Below are 20,454 nucleotides of genomic sequence, written 5' to 3'. Positions count from 1 at the left end.
ACCTAGAACAACCAACTGCATCATCTCAGCAACTCGCCTCAGCTCCTGAGCTGCAGGGAGGGCCAGCTGTAGCCCCAGAGAATTTCTTCCCCTCCCCTATAATTCCATTTTTTAACTTTTAGTTTTTATCTCATATATACTTAACAGTTTCCTATAGTTTATCATGCAATATTCACTTAAATAAAATGTAACTCTTTGATCCATTTCAATTGTACACTTAACTGGCATGAAGTACACTCACAATGTTGCACAACCATCCTCTGATCTAGTTCAAGAACATTTTCAGCACAGAGAAACCCTTTACCTACGAATCAGTCAGTCTCCCTTCCTCTCACCCCAGTCCTTGGCGAACGCTGATACGCTTTCTCACTCCATGAATTTACCTCTTCTGGATTTTCCTATAATTGGATTCATGCAATATGTGGCCTTTGTGTCTGACTACATAATGTATGAGGAGAGTGATTAGTGATTTTTTATTGTTTTTAATAAAATTATAGAGTTTATTAAGATGAAAAATCGCTGATAGATAAAGATTATGCATAAAAATGAAGCCTCCATATTAAATATTTTCATTATCTTGGGATAGGGACCACATTTATGGGTATGACACAAGAGCTGAACATCATAATGGAAATATCTGGGACAGTGGGACATCTTTCAGATCCTTTATTTTCCTGACTAAACAATGTTTAAATCTTTCTAATGTGTCAGGTACAAAAATATTAAATTCACATGTTAAAAATTTCAATTTATTACTAATACATTATGTGATAAAATACATTCTGTATATTAAGGTTTTAGGTAGACAATGTTTATTTAGTAAAATAATGATTTAAATATGAATAAGAGAAAACATGCATTCCTTCTACCAAGAAATAATTGTCCATAACAAGTGGTTGCTTTCTTTGCAGTCTTTCACTTTAAGTGCAATGATGTGCGTGTGTATTTGTGTGTGTGTGTGTGTGTGTGTGTGTGTGTGTGAGGGGGTGGTGGGGAGGATCCCAGGGCTGTGCTCTCCTAGTATCTGACATCCCCACAAGTCGACATGCACAGTCAGTCCTGTTTCCTTGTGCATTCTCAGTAGTCACGCAGCACAATTTACTCAGCATCCCTAGGTGTTGAACAATTGGACCAGGGTCACTTTTTCACGCTCGTAACTCAACTGAGAGTACATTTGTGTCCATAAATCTCTGTCTTTTAAGAAATCATCCCTAGAAGTGGAATTTATGGAATACAATGTAGACACATTGTTGGAGGGTTGGCTACAGTTTTCAATATCTATGGTGTCTTCATTAATGTTGAGACTTTTTGGGAAAGTAGAGACTCCAGAGACACTGGGGGTAACAACTGGAAGAGGAAGGTAGTAGAAGTGAGGCCTTTAGTGTATCTGGGAGTGACCAGGAGCAGGGAAGGGACTGCTCAAAGCCCCGCTCCCCCGGATCTTCCCCCACAGCATCCCCTGCTCCATGTCCTGGAAAAAACCCCACCCAGGCCCCTTCCCGTGACACACCCCAGCCCAGGCCCAGGCCACCCCAGCCCCATTGCTCATAACTCATCTTCTAAGCAGAGACAGCCAGGCCCTGCTTCAGGCCAGTGGAGTGCGCAGGCTGTTCCACTCCTTTCTGCTCACTTCCCCTCCCCCTGGCTTAGCCCCTTCCTCTCAGGAAGGAACCTCTAAGGGCAGATCAGTGAGTTATAGACATGACCTTGAATGTGTTCATCCAGACGGGAGGCTTTAGTTACAACAGCAAGAACCACTTGAGCTAGTGTGAGCAAAAGAGCACATCGAGCACTTATGGAAGCTGCAGGATGGATAGAGCTAAAGGGCAGCTACACGTATGGTTCCACCTATGATAGCTTAACTCATATCGCACTAATATAATCTTCTTGCCAAAAACAAATATCACAGTTGATGAGATATATAAAGCAATTGTCTGAAACATTGGGAAGCATGAATGAATCAATAACTGAGGCTCCGCAATCCTTGGGAGAAAGCAAGTACACAACGGTAAGTCTATATTCACTCAGAATTAGTCCCTGAGAGAATTTTCTATATCAGAGTGCAAGGGAATTGAGGCCAAGTAGAAATCACAGCCATATTAGTAGAAACAGAGGAGAAAGTGGTCCGAGTTCCTGGCTGCCCAAACAGCTTGGATTTAAGAGAGAAAATTCCAGAGAAGAGGAAACCAAAGAGAAGTGAACTGAAAAACACAGAGTAGAGTGGTGAAGTAAAGACCTCTGAAAATATGCTCTTCCATAAAAGCAATGAAAACACTGGAAAAAATTATCAAAATAAAAGTTTTCAGAACACTGAAAATTAACTAAAAGCTTAAAATATTCCCAAAACTGTTTAAGAAAAAACAACTGAATCCTAGTAGGAACAGTAAAAGTTCTGACGCTTCAACTTGCCCTAACTCCAGCCCTCACTCATCAGCCTTGAAAATCAACAGCCATGCAATGGATTGTATCTGTAAAAGAATCACGCAGGCTGGCAATCACTGAAAGGGGCAGAATGTTACTGGAGTATCCTATGAGTCCCATCCCAGAGATGGTCACTATTTTGCATTGTGTGGAAACTTGCTCAAAAGCTCCATACTGAAGACCCGTCTTTATTTGACTTCAGCCCTCCTTGTGTAGGCAAACGTTTAACTGAGGCAATTTGTCAAACAAACAAACAAAAAAGAGAATTAGAACATTGTTTTCCGTATTTTATTTATTTATTTTGGTTTATTGTGGTAACATTGGTTTATAACATTGTATAAATTTCAGGTGTACATCATTATACTTCTATTTCTGCATGGATTACATCATGTTCTCATGTTCACCACCCAAATACTAATTACAACCCATCACCACACACATGTGCCTAATTATCCCTTTCACCCTCCTCCCTCCCCCCTTCCCCTCTGGTAACCACCAATTCAATCTCTGTCTCTATGTGTTTGTTTGTTGTTATTATCTACTACTTAATGAGTGAGATCATACGGTATTTGACCTTCTCCCTCTGACTTATTTCACTTTACATAATACCCTCAATGTCCATCCATGTTGTCACAAATGGCTGGATTTCATCATTTCTTATAGCTGGGTAGTATTCCATTGTGAATAAATACCACATCTTCTGTATCCATTCTTCCCTTAATGGGCACTTAGGTTGCTTCCATGTCTTGGCTATTGTGAATAACGCTGCAATGAACAGAGGGGTGCATGTATCTTTACACATCGGTGTTTTCACGTTCTTTGGATAAATACCCAGCAGTGGAATAGCTGGATCATATGGTAGTTCTATCTTTAACTTTTTCAGGAATCTCCATACTGTTTCCCATAGTGGCTGCACCAGTTTGCACTCCCACCAGCAGTGTATGAGAGTTCCCTTCTCTCCACGTCCTCTCCAACACTTGTTGTTTCCTGTCTTGTTAATTATAGCCATCCTGACGGGCGTGAGGTGATATCTCATTGTAGTTTTGATTTGCATTTCCCTGATAATTAATGATGTTGAACAACTTTTCCTGTGCCTGTTGGCCATCTGTATATCTTCTTTGGAGAAATATCTGTTCATGTCTTTCGCCATTTTTTAATTGGAGTGTTAGCTTTTTTCTTGTTGAGATGCATGTGTTCTTTATATATTTTTGAGATTAACCCCTTATCAGATGTATGGTTTGAAAATATTTTCTTTCAATTGTTAGGTTGTCTTTCTTTTTGTTGATGGTTTCCTTTGCCGTGCAGAAGCTTTTTAGTTTGAGGTAGTCCCATTTGTTTGTTTTTTCTATCATTTCTCTTGCCCGGTCAGACATAGTGCTTAAAGATATGTTGCTAAGACCGATGTCAAAGAGCGTACTGCCTATGTTTTCTTCTAGAAGTTTCACTGTTTCAGGTATTACATCCAAGTCTTGAATCAATTTTGAGTTAATTTTTGTGTATGGTGTAAGGTAATGGTCTATTTTCATTTTTTGCATGTGGCTGTCTAGTTTTCACAACACCATTTGTTGAAGAGACTTTCCTTTCTCCATTGTATGTTTTTGGCTCCTTTGTCAAAAAATAGCTGTCCATAGATGTGTGGGTTTATTTCTGGGCTTTCGATTCTATTCCATTGATCTGTGTGTCTGTTATTGTGGCAGTACCATGCTGTTTTGGTTACTATAGCTTTGTAGTATATTTTGAAATCAGGGAGTGTGATACCTCCAGCTTTGTTCCTTTTCCTCAACATTCCTTTAGCTATTCGGGGTCTTTTGTTGTTCCATATAAATTTTAGGATTCTTTGTTCTATTTCTGTGAAAAGTGTTGTGGGAACTTTGATAGGGATTGCATTGAATCTATAGATTGCTTTAGGAAGTATGGACATCTTAATTATGTTAATTCTTCCAATCCAAGAGCACGGAATATCTTTCCATTTCATTGTGTCTTCTTCATTTTCTTTCAGCAATGTTTTATAGTTTTCAGTGTACAGATCTTTCACCTCTTTGGTTAAGTTTATTCCTAGGTATTTTACTCTTTTTGTTGCAATTGTAAATGGGATTGTATTCTTAATTTCTCTTTCTGCTACTTTGTTGTTAGTGTATAGAAACGCCAGTGATTTTTGTATGTTGATTTTGTATCCTGCAACTTTAACATATTCATTTACTACTTCTAAAAGTTTTTTGGTGGATTCTTTAGGGTCTTCTGTATATAAAATCATGTCATCTGCAAATAGTGACAGTTTCACTTCTTCCTTTCCAATGTGGATCCGTTTTTTTTCTTTTTCTTGCCTGATGGCTCTGGCTAGGACTTCCAATACTATGTTAAATAGGAGTGGTGAGAGTGGGCATCCTTGTCTGGTTCCTGTTCTTAGAGGGATAGTTTTCAGTCTTTCACCATTGAGGATGATATTAGCTGTGGGTTTGTCATATACGGCCTTTATTATGTTGAGGTACTTTCCTTTTATACCCATTTCATTCAGAGTTTTTTTCATAAATGGATGCTGTATCTTGTCAAATGCTTTCTCTGCATCTATTGAGATGATCATGTGATTTTCATTCTTCATTTTATTAATGTGGTGTATCACGTTGATTGATTTGCGATTGTTGAACCCTCCCTGCATCCCTGGAATAAATCCCACCTGATCATGGTGTATAATCTTTTTAATATATTGTTGTATGCAATTTGCTAGTATTTTGTTGAGGATTTTTGCATCGATGTTCTTCAGTGATAGTGGCCTGTAATTTTCTTTTTTTGTGTGTGTTGTCCTTGTCTGGTTTTGGTATCAGGGTAATGTCAGCTTCGTAGAATGAGTTAGGGAGCTTCCCCCCCCTCCTGAATTTTTTGGAAGAGTTTGAGAATGATAGGTATTAAGTCTTCTTTGAATGTTTGGTAGAATTCACCAGGGAAGCCGTCTGGTCCTGGACTTTTATATTTGGGGAGGTTTTTGATTTCTGTTTCGATCTCCTTGAGGGTGATTGGTCTATTCAAATTCTCCATTTCTTCTTGATACAGTTTTGAAGGTTGTATGATTCTAAGAATTTATCCATTTCTTCCAGATTGTCAAATTGCTTGGCATATAGCTTTTCATAGTATTCTCTTATAATCTTTTGTATTTCTGAGGTGTCTGTTGTAGTTTCTACTCTTTCATTTCTGATTTTATTTATTTGAGCCTTCTCTCTTTTTTTCTTGGGGAGTCTAGCTAAAGGTTTGTCACTTTTGTTTATCTTTTCAAAGAACCAGCTCTTGGTTTTATTAATTTTTTCTATTTTTCTCATTTCTATTTCATTTATTTCTGCTCTGATTTTTATTATTTCCATTCTTCTACTGATTTTGGGCTTTGTTTGTTCTTCTTTTTCCAGTTCATTTAGGTGCATTGTTAAATTGTTTATTTGACATTTTTCTTGTTTGTTGAGATAGTCCTGTATTGCTATAAACTTCCCTCTTAGAACCACTTTTGCTGTATCCCATAAATTCTGGCATGTCGCATTTTCATTTTCATTTGTCTCCAAGTATTTTTTGATTTCTCCTTTGATTTCTTCATTGACCCAATCATTGCTCGGTAGTATTTTGTTTAATCTCCACATATTTGTGGCTTTTCTGATTTTGTTCCTATAGTTGATTTCTAGTTTCATACCATTGTGGTCAGAAAAGATGCTTGGTATTATTTCAATCTTCTTAAATTTATGGAGACTTGTTTTGTGGCCTAATATGTGATCATTCCTGGAGAACGTTCCATGTGCATTTGAAAAGAATGTGTCTTCTTCAGTTTTTGGATGGAATGCTCTGTATATATCTACTAGGTCCATCTGTTCTAGTGTGTCGTTTAAGGCCAATATTTCCTTATTGATCTTCTGTTTGGAGGATCTATCCGTTGGTGTAAGTGGAGTGTTAAAGTCCCCTACTCTTATTGTGTTACTGTCTATTTCTCTTTTTATGTCTGTTAATAATTGCTTTATATATGTAGGTGCTCCTGCATTGGGTGCATAGATATTTACGTGTTATGTCCTCTTGTTGGATTGTTTCCTTGATCGTTATGTAGTGCCCTTCTTTGTCTCTTTTTACAGTTTTGTTTTAAAGTCTATTTTGTCTGATATGAGTATTGCTACCCCAGCTTACTTTTCATTGCGATTATCATGCAGCATCTTTTTCCATCCCTTTATTTTCAGTTTGTGAGTGTTTTTAGGTCTGAAATGTGTCTCTTGTATGCAGCATATATATGGGTTTTGTTTTTTTATCCAGGCAGCCACCCTATGCCTTTTAATTGGAGCATTTAGTCCATTAACATTTAAAGTAGCTATTGATAAATATGTACTTACTGCCATTTTTTAACTTTTTTTTCTTGGTGTTTTAGTAGTTCTTCTCTGTTCCTTTCCTCTCTTGTTCTCTTCCCTTGTGGTTTTATGGCTTTCTTTAGTATTATGTTTGGGTCCCTTTCTCTTAATTTTTTGTGTATTTATTATAGGTTTCTCATTTGTGATTACTATGGGGTTCATATATAGTAACCTATGTGTATAGTAGTCTATATTAAGTTGATATTCTCTTTAATTTGAACTCTGTCTTAAAGCTCTACTCTTTAACTCCTCTCCTACCACATTTTATGTTTTTGATACCATAGCTAACCTCTTTTTTGTGCATTTGTATCCATTACACTCTTATCATGGAAATAGACAATTTTTCCTATTTTTGGTCTTCTCTTTTTCCCTTAAATCACTCCCCTTACCATTTCTTGTAGTACTGGTTTCTCGGTGACAAACTCTTTTCATTTTTGCTTGTCTGGGAAACTTTTTATCTCTCCTTCCATTTTCAATGATAACCTTGCTGGGTAGAGTATTCTTGGCTGTAGGTTTTTCCTTTTAGCACTTTAAATATATCAGGCCACTCTCTTCTGGCCTGTAAGGTTTCTGCTGAGAAGTCAGTTGATAGCCTTATGGGGTTTCCTTTGTATGTAACTTGTCTTTACCTTGCATCTTTTAGGATTCTTTCTTTATCTTTAATTCTGGACATTTTAATTATGATGTGTCTTGGTGTGGGCCTCTTTGGGTTTATCTTGTTTGGGGCTCTCTGTGCTTCCTGTACCTGAATGTCTGTTTCTTTCCTTCAGCTAGGGAAGTTTTCGGTTATTATTTCTTCAAATAGATTCTCTGCCCCTTCGTCTCACTCTTCTTCTTCTGGGACACCTATAACACGGATGTTAATGCACTTGATGTTGTCCCAGAGTCCCTTAGAGTGCCTTCACTCTTTTTAATTCTTTTCTCTTTTATCTGTTCAGCTTTGGTGATTTCTTCTAGTCTTTCATCCAGCTCACAGATCTGTTCTTCTGTATCCTTTACTCTGCTTTTGAGTCCTCCTAGTGAATTTTTCATTTCCAGTATTGTATTCTTCATTTCTGCTTGGTTCTTTTTCATATCTTCCATTTCTTTGTTGACTTTCTCACTGAGTCCATCCATTCTTCTCCCAAGATCATTGAGCATCCTTAACACTCTGTTTGAACTCTCTGTCGGGTAGGTTGCTCATTTCTGTTTCACTTAGTTCCTTTTCTGGGGTTTTGTCCTGTTCCCTTACTTGGAATGTATAACTTTGCCTCCTCATTTTGCCTCTTTCCCTGTGCTTGTGTCTATGTAATAGGTAGATCGGCTACGTCTTCTGCTTTCAGAGAGGTGACCTTATATAAGTGATGCCTTAGGACACCTGGCAGTGTGCTTCCCTCTCCTCTCCAGTTGCAAATATTCCAGGAGTAACCCCTGTGTGGGCTACGTGTGTCCTTCTGTTGTGGTGGGGTTGTTCTTCCCATAGGTGCCCAGGGAGGCAGAGCTATGCCCCTGGCCAGCTGTTGTAATGCTCAGCTGTGTGTAGTTGTTGTGGGCCCTTCAGTCTCTTTATCAGCTGTGTGGTGTCCCAGCACAGTTGGCTGCAAGGTCTAATAGCACATTCCTGTTGCTGTATTTCTATTAAGTGAATAGACCACCAGTGTGGCAGGTTGTTAAGGCTCAGGGGCTTACAATTGCTATAAGCCTCTACCCTTTAGGTCCCTTGTCAGTTCTCTGAGGATTGCAGCTGTGTGGGGCTGTCCTCAGGCACAGGAGCACCCAATTGTTTCAGGCTTTGGAAGGTGGGGCCAACCCCCTATGTCACTCTTTGAGAAGCACAAGTCTTCTGCAGCTAACAAGCCCCACCACCCACATGTCCACACACACAGTCAACATAGTCCTGCCCCTTGCGCACACCCTGACCTCCTGAAGTTGACCCCGTCTCTCCAAGGTGGGAGCCCCACACTCTACCACTGCCCCACACTCTCCACCACTCCTTGCACACACCCTGCCCTACAGAGGCAGACCCAGTCACCAGGCTGTGGAGAATCCAGGCAGCTCCCTTAGCAGGCCCACAACTTGCCCGAGGGCTTGTTGTTGGGTGGGGCCAGTCCCTAGGGTGGCTGCTTGCCCTAGATGAGCTGGATTAAATTGGTGCTCTAGTGGGTGTGGCAGACCCTGTGCTAGCACGCCCCAGGGAGAACTCCAATGGCATCTGCCGGCCTCTGTGTCAGCAAGCCCACACCAGATCACAACAATGGCCGCCGCCAATGTCCCAGTCCCTGGAGAGGTCTCACCTCTCACCGAGATGCACTCAGAGCCTAGCTGGTGAGTCTCTTTTCACCAAAGGGCTGTGCACCTTTCTTTCTGCTGATTTTACGTTGCTTTCTGAAACGGGCGAGTTTGTGTGTGGGCCCTTTAAGAGTTGGTTTTAATTTCTTTGTGCACCAGCTTTTCTGGGGCTCCTCCCCAATGTTTTAGTAGCAGGTGAAGTCAGATATTATGCCACTCATCTCGATTGTATTGGGTCCAAAAAATGTCTACGGTGGGAGTGCTCCCCAGCTCAGGACCCCGCTCCTCCAGGGAGGGCTGCGTACCTTTGTGCTGCTCCTGGGCGGCTGTGAAGCACTGCAGCTCGTGAAGGTGGCGTTTTTTCTCTCCTGAAGGGAATTTCTGCCTCTTCCACCTCAATTAGGATTGTCGTTTGTTGCAGGAGGACCACATATCCAGTTTTCAGTTCTCTCTCAGGGGTAATTTTTCCAAGAGTAGTTGTAAATTGGCTGTGTCCGTGGGAGGAGGTGAGTTCAGAGTCTGCCTATGCTGTCATCTTGACTTCCCTCCCCTGTTTTCCACATTTTAGCTTCCTGAGATAGTGATATAAGTTGGGGTAAGCCAGAGGCTGACCAAAAACTTAAAAGGAAAAATTGGGGAATGAGAGGTCTCTAGGGGCCACTGAAAAGCTGTGACATAATCTTGGTAATCTAGAGGACCACATTCATATGCCAGTGTGCATAGGACAGGGATGTGCACAGTCTCATTTCAAGAAAGACAAGAAAAGGCTCTAGGCTCTCACTTCTAGGTCACTTTGAGGCTCTATGCAGGCAAGAATTTAAAATTAAGGCAAAGTTGTAAACTGCCTGTCAGAGCCTTGAAGCTGTGCCCCAACACTCACACAACCTCTTAACAAAGACTGGGAGACATATAGTCTCAAGGCATTTAAGGAAATCTGCATCCAATCATTATCTGGCCCTAAGATAGTCAGGCAGAGATTTAAGTGGTTTCCCAAAAGAAAGGATACAGTTTGCAGAGAATTCATTGAGGAAAGTCACTTAACAAATAGCAATAAAAACAAACTCTGGGGGTGGAATCTGATTTCCATAGTTGCCTGATTATATGATTTAAAATATCCATTTTTTAACAGAAAGTAACAAGACATGCAAAGAAACAGGAAAATATGGCCCATACACAGGAAAACATACAGTCAATAGAAGCAACCCCTGAGAAATTCCAGAATCTGGGCTTAATAGACAAAGAGTTTAAACAGTTACATTCAGAGAAGTAAAAGAAATCATGCCTAAAAAAAACAAAAGGAAACTATGAGGAAGATGTCTCAACAAATAGAGAGTATAAATAGATAATTATTATTTTAGAAGAAAACAAATTCTGGATTTAAGAAGTATGAACACTACAATAAAAAATTCACTAAAGTATTCAACAGCATTTTGAGCTGGCAGGAGAAAGAATCAGTCAACTTCAAGATAGGTCAGTTGAGATTGTCCAGTCTGAGGAACAGAAAGATAAAGCTTCAATAAGGATAAACAACTAGACATAAGATCAACAAGGAAATAGATTACTTGAAAAATTCTATAAACCAACCAGTCCTAAGATGCATCTATAGAACCCTCCACCCAACAACACAATACTACACATTCTTCTCAAGTGCATAGAGATGTTGATAGACCATAAGTCAGGTCACAAAACTAGTCTCAATACATTTAAAATGATTGAATTTATACAGAATATATTCTCCTACCACAGTGAAACAAAATTATAAATCTATAACAGATGGAAATTTGGGGAAATCACAAATATGTGGAAATTAAATAATATGCTCATAAATAACAAATGGCTGCAAGAAGAAATTACAGAGAAACTAAGAAATATTTTCAGATTAACAAAAATAAAAATACAGCATGCCAAAACTAATGGGATACAATCAAAGCAATGCTTGTAGGGAAATTTAGATTTGTACATGCCTATATCAAAAAAAGAGAAAGATCTCAAATCAATAGTCTAAACTTAAGCATTATCAAACTATAAAAAGAAGAGCAAATTAAATCAAAGTAAGCAGAAGGAAGAAAATATTAAAGATTGGAGCAGACAAAAATGAAATAGAAAACAGAAAAATATTAGGGAAATTAAAAGCTAATTCTTTGAAAAGAGGAACAAAATTTATGAACATTTAGCCAGAATGAACAAGAAAAAAAGAAAGACTTAAATCACTAATCAGGAATGAAGAGGGGACAGCATTACTGACTGTACAGAAATAGAAAGGACTATAAGCAATGGTAACAGCATATGGATCAATGGAACCAAATTAGAGTTCAGGATTAAACCCATACATGTGGCCAATTGATTTTTGGAACAAGGGTTCCAAGACCATTCAATGGAGAAAGGATATTCTCTTCAACAAATGGTACTGGGACAACTGGATATCCACATGCAAAAGAATGAAATTGGACCCATGTCTCTTACCATAAACAAAAGTTAACTCAAAATTTATCAATGACTTAAATGTAAGAGCTAAAGTTGTAAAATTCCTAGAAGATAAAAGAATAATTTTCACGACTTTAGATTTGGCAATGGATTCTTAGATGTGACACCAAAAACCTCATGAAAGTTAAACATTTCATGCAACAAAGGGCGCAATTCAAGAGAGTGAAAAAGACAACCCATATTTGCAAATTGCATTTCATAAAGGTCTAGAACTTTTAGAACTCAACGAGACAAACAACCCAATTAAAAATGAGTAAAGAATTTGACCAGATATTTCTGAAAAATAAATCTATACAAATGGTCAACAAGCACAGGAAAAGATGCTCAGCATAATTACTCATTAGGGAAATTCAATTTAAAATCTCAGTGATATCACTTCCCACCCCCTAAGACAGTGATAATCAAGAAAATGGAAAGTAATAAGTGTGGTGAGAAGGGAGAGAAATTAGATATTGCTGGTGGGAATGTTAAATGGTACAGTCACTAAGGAAAACTAGTTTTGCAGTTTCTCAAAAGTGAAACATAGAATTACACTATGATCCAGAAATTCCACTCCTAGGTATACACCCAAAGTTTTGAAGACAGCTACTTAAATACTTGTCTGCAAATTTTCATAGCAGCATTATTCACAATAGGCAAAAGGTGGAAGCAGTCACAATGCCTTTACAAATGAATATATAAACATGTCATGGTACGTCCATACATGGGCTATTATTCAGAAATAAAATGAAATGAAGTACTGTAACATGCTACGATGTGGATGGACCTCAAAAACATTATGCTAAGTGAAAGAAGTCAGACACAAAAGGTCACATATTCGATGATTCCATTGATACGAAATATCCAGAATAGGTAAATCAACAGAAATAGGAAGCAGATTGGTGGTAGCCAGAGGGGGAATGAGGAGTAACTGGTTAACAGGTAGGGGGTTTATTTTGGGATGATTAAAATGTTTTGGAAATAGATAGAGGTAGTGGTGGCACAACATTTTTGAATGTAGTAAATGCCACTGAATTATTTGTTTTAAAGTGGGTAATTTTATGTGATATGCACTTCATTTCAATAAATTATTTTTAAATTTTCAAATAACAGAGCAGAGAAAAGAAACAATAATAAACAGATGACATAAATTGGAAACATGAGTAAGTTGAGTTTCACCAAACCCTAACAATAACTAGATTATACCTAAATGGTCTCAACACCCCAAGTAAAATGAAAAGATTGTCAGATTGGATAAAAAGTCAGGATTTAACTATACGCTACCTACAAGACACAAATAAGCTAAATGTAACACTATTCAAAGGAAATCTGTAGAGACTGTATTAATATCAAGCAAAGTAGATTTCAGAGCATGTTATATTCTGGTCATAAAAAGATCATTTCATAAAGATCAGGGTAGGAGTCAAGTCATTAAAAGGGCGTAAATCATTCAAAACACTTAGAGTTTCAATATATGAGGTAAAAACTGATAGAATTGCAAGGAGAAATAGACAAATTCAAAATTATAGTCAGATATTTTGATATCATTCTCTCAAAAAATTATAGATTATGTAGACAGAAAATCAGTGAGCATTCAGAAGACTTAAATGACATCTTCAGCTAAGTTGTCCTAGTTGACTTTTTTTTTTTTTTTTTTTTTTGGTGAGGAGATCAGCCTTGTGCTAATATCTGCCAATCCTCCTCTTTTTTTGCTGAGGAAGACTGGCCCTGGGCTTTCATCCATGCCCACCTTCCTCCACTTTATATGGGACACCGTCACAGCATGGCTTGCCAAGCAGTGCATTGGTGCACGCCTGGGAACCAAACCGGCAAACCCCGGGCCGCTGAAGCAGAGTGTGCACACTTAACCGCTTGCGCCACCAGACTGGCCCCCTAGTTGACATTTAAAACTAGTTCACCCAAAAATACATATTCTTTTTAAGCGAACCGGAAAAATTTACAAGAAAGACCATATTTGAAGCAAGAAAACAAAACATTGAATTTAAAAGGATTCAAGTCATGCAAAGTATATTTTCTGACCACAGTGGAATCAAATTAGAAATCCATAGCAAAGAGATCTCTGGATAATCTCCAAATAACTGAAAACAAATATATTTCTCTATACGCTATGGGTCATAGAAGTAACCAAAGGCTAATTAGAGTATATTTTGAGCTGAATGAAAGCAAAGCATACCATTAATATCGGTGGGATGCTGCCAAAGCAGTACTAATGGGGAAATTATAGCACTAATTACCTATATTAGAAAAAGGCTTAATTCAAAGAGTTCAGTTTCCATCTGAAGAGTCTAGTAGAAGAAAGGCAAAATAAACACAAAGTAAGCAAAAGAAAGGAAAACAATAAAGATCAGAGCAGAAATCAATGAAATACAAAACTCAAAAACAAATCAGAAAAACAGTGAAATCAAAAACTTCCCCTTTAACAAGGTGAATAAAATTGATAGTATTCTAGGCCGACTGATCAGGAATAACAAAGAGTAAACATAAATTGTCAACAGAAGGATTGAGAGTGTGACATAACTATAGATTCTAGAGCTATTCAAAGATATTAATAACAACAGGCAAGAGTTAAGGCTCTGAGCAAGAGATAACCTGGCACTGGTGAAGAGCCACTTCCACCTTAGGATATTTATCAATTTTAGGTACAATTAGAGTCAAAGAAACAAGACTTGAGCCCTTCACACCAGGGCAGAAAATTGCTGTGTTAGATTGAAAATATACATACGTCAGTAGCAATTTTGAATGGAGAAAAAGGAGTGCTTAAAGAGCAACTTATAGTCTTAAATGCATATAGCAGCCTCCTAAAGGAGCTGAAAAGGAATGAATTAAACTTCCATCTCAAGTAGCTACAAAATCAAATCAAGCATAAGGAAAGTAGAAGAAAAAGTAGTGAGAACAAGAGTAGAAAGCATTGGAACATTTAACAAATACAGGAATTCAACACACTCACACATACTTGTGTGTATGCACATTAAAAAAAAAAAAAAACACGTTAACAAAGCCAAAAGTTGGTTCATGAAAAGATAGTAAAACTGATAAACAAAGATACAAATTACCGGTACCAGGAAAAAACAAGTCCTTGTACTTTCTCCCAACATCAAAAATGATAATAAGATGTTATAAATATCTGTGACAATAAACTTGACCTTTGGAATGAATTGGACAAATTTCTCAAAAATAGAACTTCCCAAAGCTGACAGGAGAAAAAAAATTGTATAAGCCAACACATATTAGGGAAATAGTATTAATTTCCCTAATTAACTTTAAGAGCTTCCCACAAGGAAACTTTTAGATCCAGTTGGCTTTATTAATGAAATACTACAAATATTTCCAAAAGATAGATCCCCAATCTTTGATGAAGTTTTATGGGAAATAGAAAAATAAAAAAGACTTCTCAGCTCTTTTTATGAGCTGAGATATGATACCAAACTGACACAGAATCCCTACCAACAGAAAAGAAAACTAACTGCTTTCATGTACATAGATTCAAAAATCCTAAGCAAATATTAGCAAATAGAATCAGCAATAAAGGTATAATGTACTATGATCAAGTGTCATGAAGTCTAGAAATGCAATATTGTTGTAACTTTCAAAAATCAATTAGAAAATTCACCACATAAACAGGAAAAATGGAGAAAAATCACTTGATTATCTTAAGTGCAGAAAAACAATTTCCCAAAATTCAACAACCATACAAGATAAAAATGCTTAACCAACTAGAAATAAAAGGGGACATAATTTGATTTAAAAAATCTACAAAACTCATACAGCAAACACCATACTTAATGATGAATTATTGAAAGCTCTCCTTCCAGATCAAGAATGAGACATGGATGCCTAATACCACCACTTCTATTCAGTGCTGTATGGAGAGCCTGGAAAGGGCAATACAGTATGAAAAAAATGAAATGACTAAGAACTAAAAAAGAAGAAATAAAATGGCCCTAGTTGCAGATGACATGATTGAGTTTGTAACAAAACTGAGAATACATTATCAGGGCCATTGGAGAGAAGGGAAGTATACAAAACACAATTGTATTTCTATACACTAGTGACAAACAGATGTAAAAGAGATTTTTGTTTTATGATATCATTCAGCATTAAAACACATCAAATACTGTATATAATATAATTCTAGCAATTCATAAATCAAGCTTCTACACTGAAATCTACAAAGTGTTGCTAAAAGAAGTCTCAAATAAATGGATGGATATACCATATTCATTAATGAAAATCTCAAAATTGTGAAGTCAGTTTCTTCCCCAGTAATATATTGATTCTACATAATTACAATCAATCCCAGAAAACATTTGTAGGCACATTTTGGCAAAGTGTTTCCAGAACTTCATGGAAATACAAAAGGATAAGAAGAGTCAAGAGAAACCTTCTTGAAGAATACTATATGAGTGGGTTTATAATATCAGCTGTCATGCTCTATTATAAATCTATGGTAATTAAGACAATCTGGTCACAGCACAAGAATAAAGAAACTAACCAGTGGAATAGAATAGAGTCCAGAAACAGACCCAAACATAGACAATCACCTGATTTATGACAAAGAAGACACTATAGTTCGCTTGGAAAGAAGAGTCACATTAATAAGTGTTGCTAAGTTATCTGGATAGCCATACCGAAAAAAACAAATGCAGTTTAATCTCTATCTCACATCATACTCAAAATCCTTGTGAAGATGGATACAGACTTCAGTGTGAATGTACACAACAAAGCATTGTGAAGAAAATATAGGAGAACATGTTTGTGGCCATGGATTAAGCAAAGACTTCTTAAACAGGATACAAAATGGAAGAATTATAAAGGGAAAATGATATATTGACTACAGAAAGATCAAGAAGTTCAGCTTATCAAAAGATCGCTCTATGAGAGTGAAAATAAGATCCATAAATTGACAGAAATTATTTGTAATACATAATTTCTGACATATGATTTATATTCAGAACATAGAAAGAGATAATATATTGTAAATCAATAAGAAAAGAGGAAGGCAATCCAATTAAGAAAAGATCAAAAGAATAAAACAGTATTCAGTAACAAAGTTTCAAAATGGTCAATATACATATGAAAAGATGCTCCACTCCATTAGTTATCAAGGAAATGTATATTAAAACCACAAAATACATTGACCAGAATTGCTGTAACGAAAAGGAGGAAAAATACCCAGTGTCGGCAAGGATTTAGAGCAACTGGAACTCTTATATACTGTTGATAGGAATGTACATTGACAAAATCTTTTCAGAAAACTATTTAACAATATTGCCTAAAATTGAACAAATGCATAATACAGCAATTCTATCCTTATTTATATATCAAACATAAATGCATGCATACATTCACAAAAAGATACACAAGACTGTTCATAGCAGCACTACTTGTACTGGTACAAAACTTGAAACTACCCAAATACCCATTATCAGTTGAATGGATAAATGGATAAATAAACTGTGCCGTATTGACATAATGGAATACTATATAGTTAGGAGAATACAGGAACAGTAGCTATTTAACTATTCACCCACAATAAGAATGAACTTCACAAACTTAATATTGATCAAAGGAAGCCAACACAGAACAGTATATTTTGTATGATACAAATTTATATTAAGCGAAGCTTCCGGGATGCTGTTGTCATCGAGCTGTAGCTTTATGATACATCCACTTTTGTATGTTTATTTTACTTGAATAAAAAGTCCAATAAATAAGTGATCCTGAGGAAATCCCAAGGGACATCACCAATTAGAAGATGGTGGCACCTCATCACCAATGTCATTCTCTCCCTCTCCTCTTTTCTCTCCTCTCCTCTCATCTTGTCTCCTCTTCTCCCCTCTTCTCTTCTCTTCTCTGAAATTAGAATATTCAGGGCAGATGATTTAATTTTGCTGTAAAAATAACTAAATGCTATTTTTCTGAAAGTCATGCTGTTTAGCATTACAATTGTAGTTAATATATGAATTTGTCATTGGAAAATGTGAAGAAGTTTCTGCACAACAAGCAGATCAAAGCAAAGTAACCTCAGAAAATAGAAATTAGTTATTAATTTACTCAAATTAATTACTCCAAGAAAGCTGCCAACAGGTCTCTGTGATAATTGCCCCACCTTCTATGTAAATATGGGAGCCGTATAGTGCTGCTTTGAGATCTTTTTACACATTCTATCTATGTAAATTATGGTGCAAAACTTCTTCAGTCAAGTAGACAGTAAACAGCCCTTAATTGCTTCCTGAACTGAGCTCATCGCCAAAAGCAGTGGAGGTGCAGTGAAGTGTGCCCTCCATCTGGTGGTAACGTGCGAGAACTGCAAGTATGGATCCAGGAGCAGGGATTCCATAAGTGTACGGACCTGATGGCATTTATTCACAGACAAGAGTATCAGTCCATCCCCGAGTGCATGCGTGGCTATGTATCTGTGTATACCACTTCAATCTCAAGATATGCATATCTATGTCTTCACTGTTATTTTTTTTCCTCCTGACCTCAGATTCACATGTTTTGTGCTTGGAATAGAAATTAACCACTCTCATTGTTTTCAGCATGACTTCTATGCAGAAAATTCCCAAATGCAAACATTAACCTTCTTTCTAGGCTTCAGGCATAGGACGCAGGCATACATATCTTCTTGGATTCACAATTTTTATGTCAAACTCCACACTTCTAAAGTTAAGTCTCATCTTCACCACAAAACTGCTTCCTCAGCCCCAAGGTTCACTCACTTATGTATGTTTGACACTTGGGGGGGGCACACATACAGCACACTGCTTTGTTTACTTCTTTTCCCTTCCAATAGGAGCTATCTTAGTTCAGAACTTGGTTCCTTATTGTCACATAGATATACAGATTGATTCTCCTTGCCTTTGTAATGTGTAAACAGTCAAGTCACTCTTCCTAAAATTCCACTCTTATCAACACATTCTCCCTAATTTTCACTGATAGTTTAGCCCATTGTAAATACTTGCTCTCTGTCAGGCACTGTTCTCACTGTTGTAGATTCACTAACTCTAGTCTTCACAACTCACAAAAAGGCTATGTTCAATTTCAGGGGGAAAATGAGGTTTAGAAAATTAGCCATTGGGACAACCACGTAGGTAATAAGTGATAGAGCCAAGATTCAAAGACCCAAGACAGCCTTCTAACAACCTCAGATTCTCTACACCTCACCAGAATAACTTCTTCTCTGCAGAGTAAATTCACACTCTGTTAATTTGGCATCCAAGGAGTTCCATAAGATAGCTCCCAACTTCCTTTCAAGCCTGAACTTGTACTATCGTCAAGGAAACCATTTGTTCCACATCCACACTCACTAGTCTATTACCACTTCTCTCTATATATTATATGCATTCTCATCTCTGCTCCTTCTTACATTCTCTCCTGTACCTGGAATCACACTATTTTCAGGTATTTTCCCTTAGACTCATGCTAGGACTTCAGGGCTAGACTGGTGAGGAAGAGGGGGACATTTAGCAGCTGGGGCATAGAGACTAATGTGGGTGTTGAGTGGATTGCAATCAGGTCAGATCTGCATGTGAACTCTCCCACTCAGTCTTGCATATCTAAAGCTCTTCAGCCTGTTTAGTCCTCTCTGGCTACCAGGAGGATTCTGGATCAATGCTTATACACTAGGAGGCAGCTACTGCTGTCTAGGACATGGGAAGAGAGCAGGTGTGTTCAAATAATTATAATACCCAGAGTCAAACCAGAGGTATCATACTGGTTCCCAATAGCCTGACTGGGTTAGTGTAGGATCCAATCTATTGGAAGGCTACAGCACAGCCCCAGGGAGCCAGAAATGACTACACAGATTAAAGAGGCCTTGTGTGTTGAAGATGACTGGGCAAGTTCACATCCAAATCAGAACCTGTTGTGAGAGTGGTGAGAGGGACAAAGGATGCCATATATTAATACCTGTATGCATCTCCATCTCACTTCCTCTCAGCATCCACTAGAAACCGGACAATGGACAACGAGAGTAATTCTATACCCCATTGGTGGTTGACCTGGATCTGCAGATATGTCAGTCAGTGTTGCTTCACTGATCCAGCCAGTGCCTGTGACCTAGGAGATCCAGGTAAAGGCAGCATCTAATATCATCCTTTCACTCCATATCTCTCATTAATCTGTCAAACCCAATTGAAGACTAAACTCCAGCATGAAATGTTTTCTTACATGACATCTCAGAGACTTCTCTACCAGCTCTACATATCTAAGGCATGAGAAGTGTAGACTGGGTTTCGGTACTTATAAATGGCTCCCACTATAGATAATCTATTCTCCAACTTAAACTGTTGGTTAACTTTATGCATTTCTACAGCTTGAGATTCAAAGTTAAATAAGATCCTGGCCATGCTTTAAGGATCTCACAGACTAATGTGAAGGTCAGGCACAGAAACACATAATGATAAAATAATTGGAGTAACTATGGCAGATCAACGTCCAGGTTGTTATGGGAGATCAAAGAAGATATATCTTTTGTTGTTTGGGGGTGAGGGGAGGTGTTTCTTCAGAATAATTATTCAAGTCTCCAAAAATAGTATAACTGGATCATAGAATATCCTTATTACTTTCCAAAAGAATTGCAAAACCCTTGAAAACATTTAATACTATGCAAGCACTTCTAGAATCCGTCTCGCCTCACTTCCTGGGCTAGTGGAAGATCACAGTTCTCAGCCACTTTGCACTTAGGCGGGGACAGAAAACCAGTTTTCATCAGTGCACAGTGATCTAAAGGATCACTTTGTTTTTTAGCAAATAAATAAATAAATAAATAGATTTGAGTATATAAAGTCTATTCTTAAATACCACAAGAAAAGCCTGATAGAAAAAGGAGAGTATGATTTGAAATTATATTGAAATAAACTGTATGAACATAAATGCATACTCAATACATTTAAACAACGAAAAACACTAC

General features: G+C 37.5%; 1 long non-coding RNA gene across 1 annotated transcript in view; it reads right to left on the bottom strand.

Annotated features, from left to right (window-relative positions):
• Positions 1 to 16,817: 16,817 nt before the first annotated feature.
• The window catches only part of LOC131406369 (uncharacterized), a 43,225-nt gene continuing 39,588 nt past the window's right edge, over positions 16,818 to 20,454 (bottom strand). Inside the window, exon 4 of the long non-coding RNA XR_009220123.1 lies at positions 16,818 to 17,393. This is a non-coding gene — a long non-coding RNA (uncharacterized LOC131406369). The remainder of the gene's footprint in view (positions 17,394 to 20,454) is intronic.

Source organism: Diceros bicornis, chromosome 5, assembly GCF_020826845.1.
Source record: "Diceros bicornis minor isolate mBicDic1 chromosome 5, mDicBic1.mat.cur, whole genome shotgun sequence".
NCBI lineage: Eukaryota > Metazoa > Chordata > Mammalia > Perissodactyla > Rhinocerotidae > Diceros > Diceros bicornis.
Note: the sequence above shows the minus strand (reverse complement) of the source record. Positions and strands in the feature narration are given on the sequence as shown.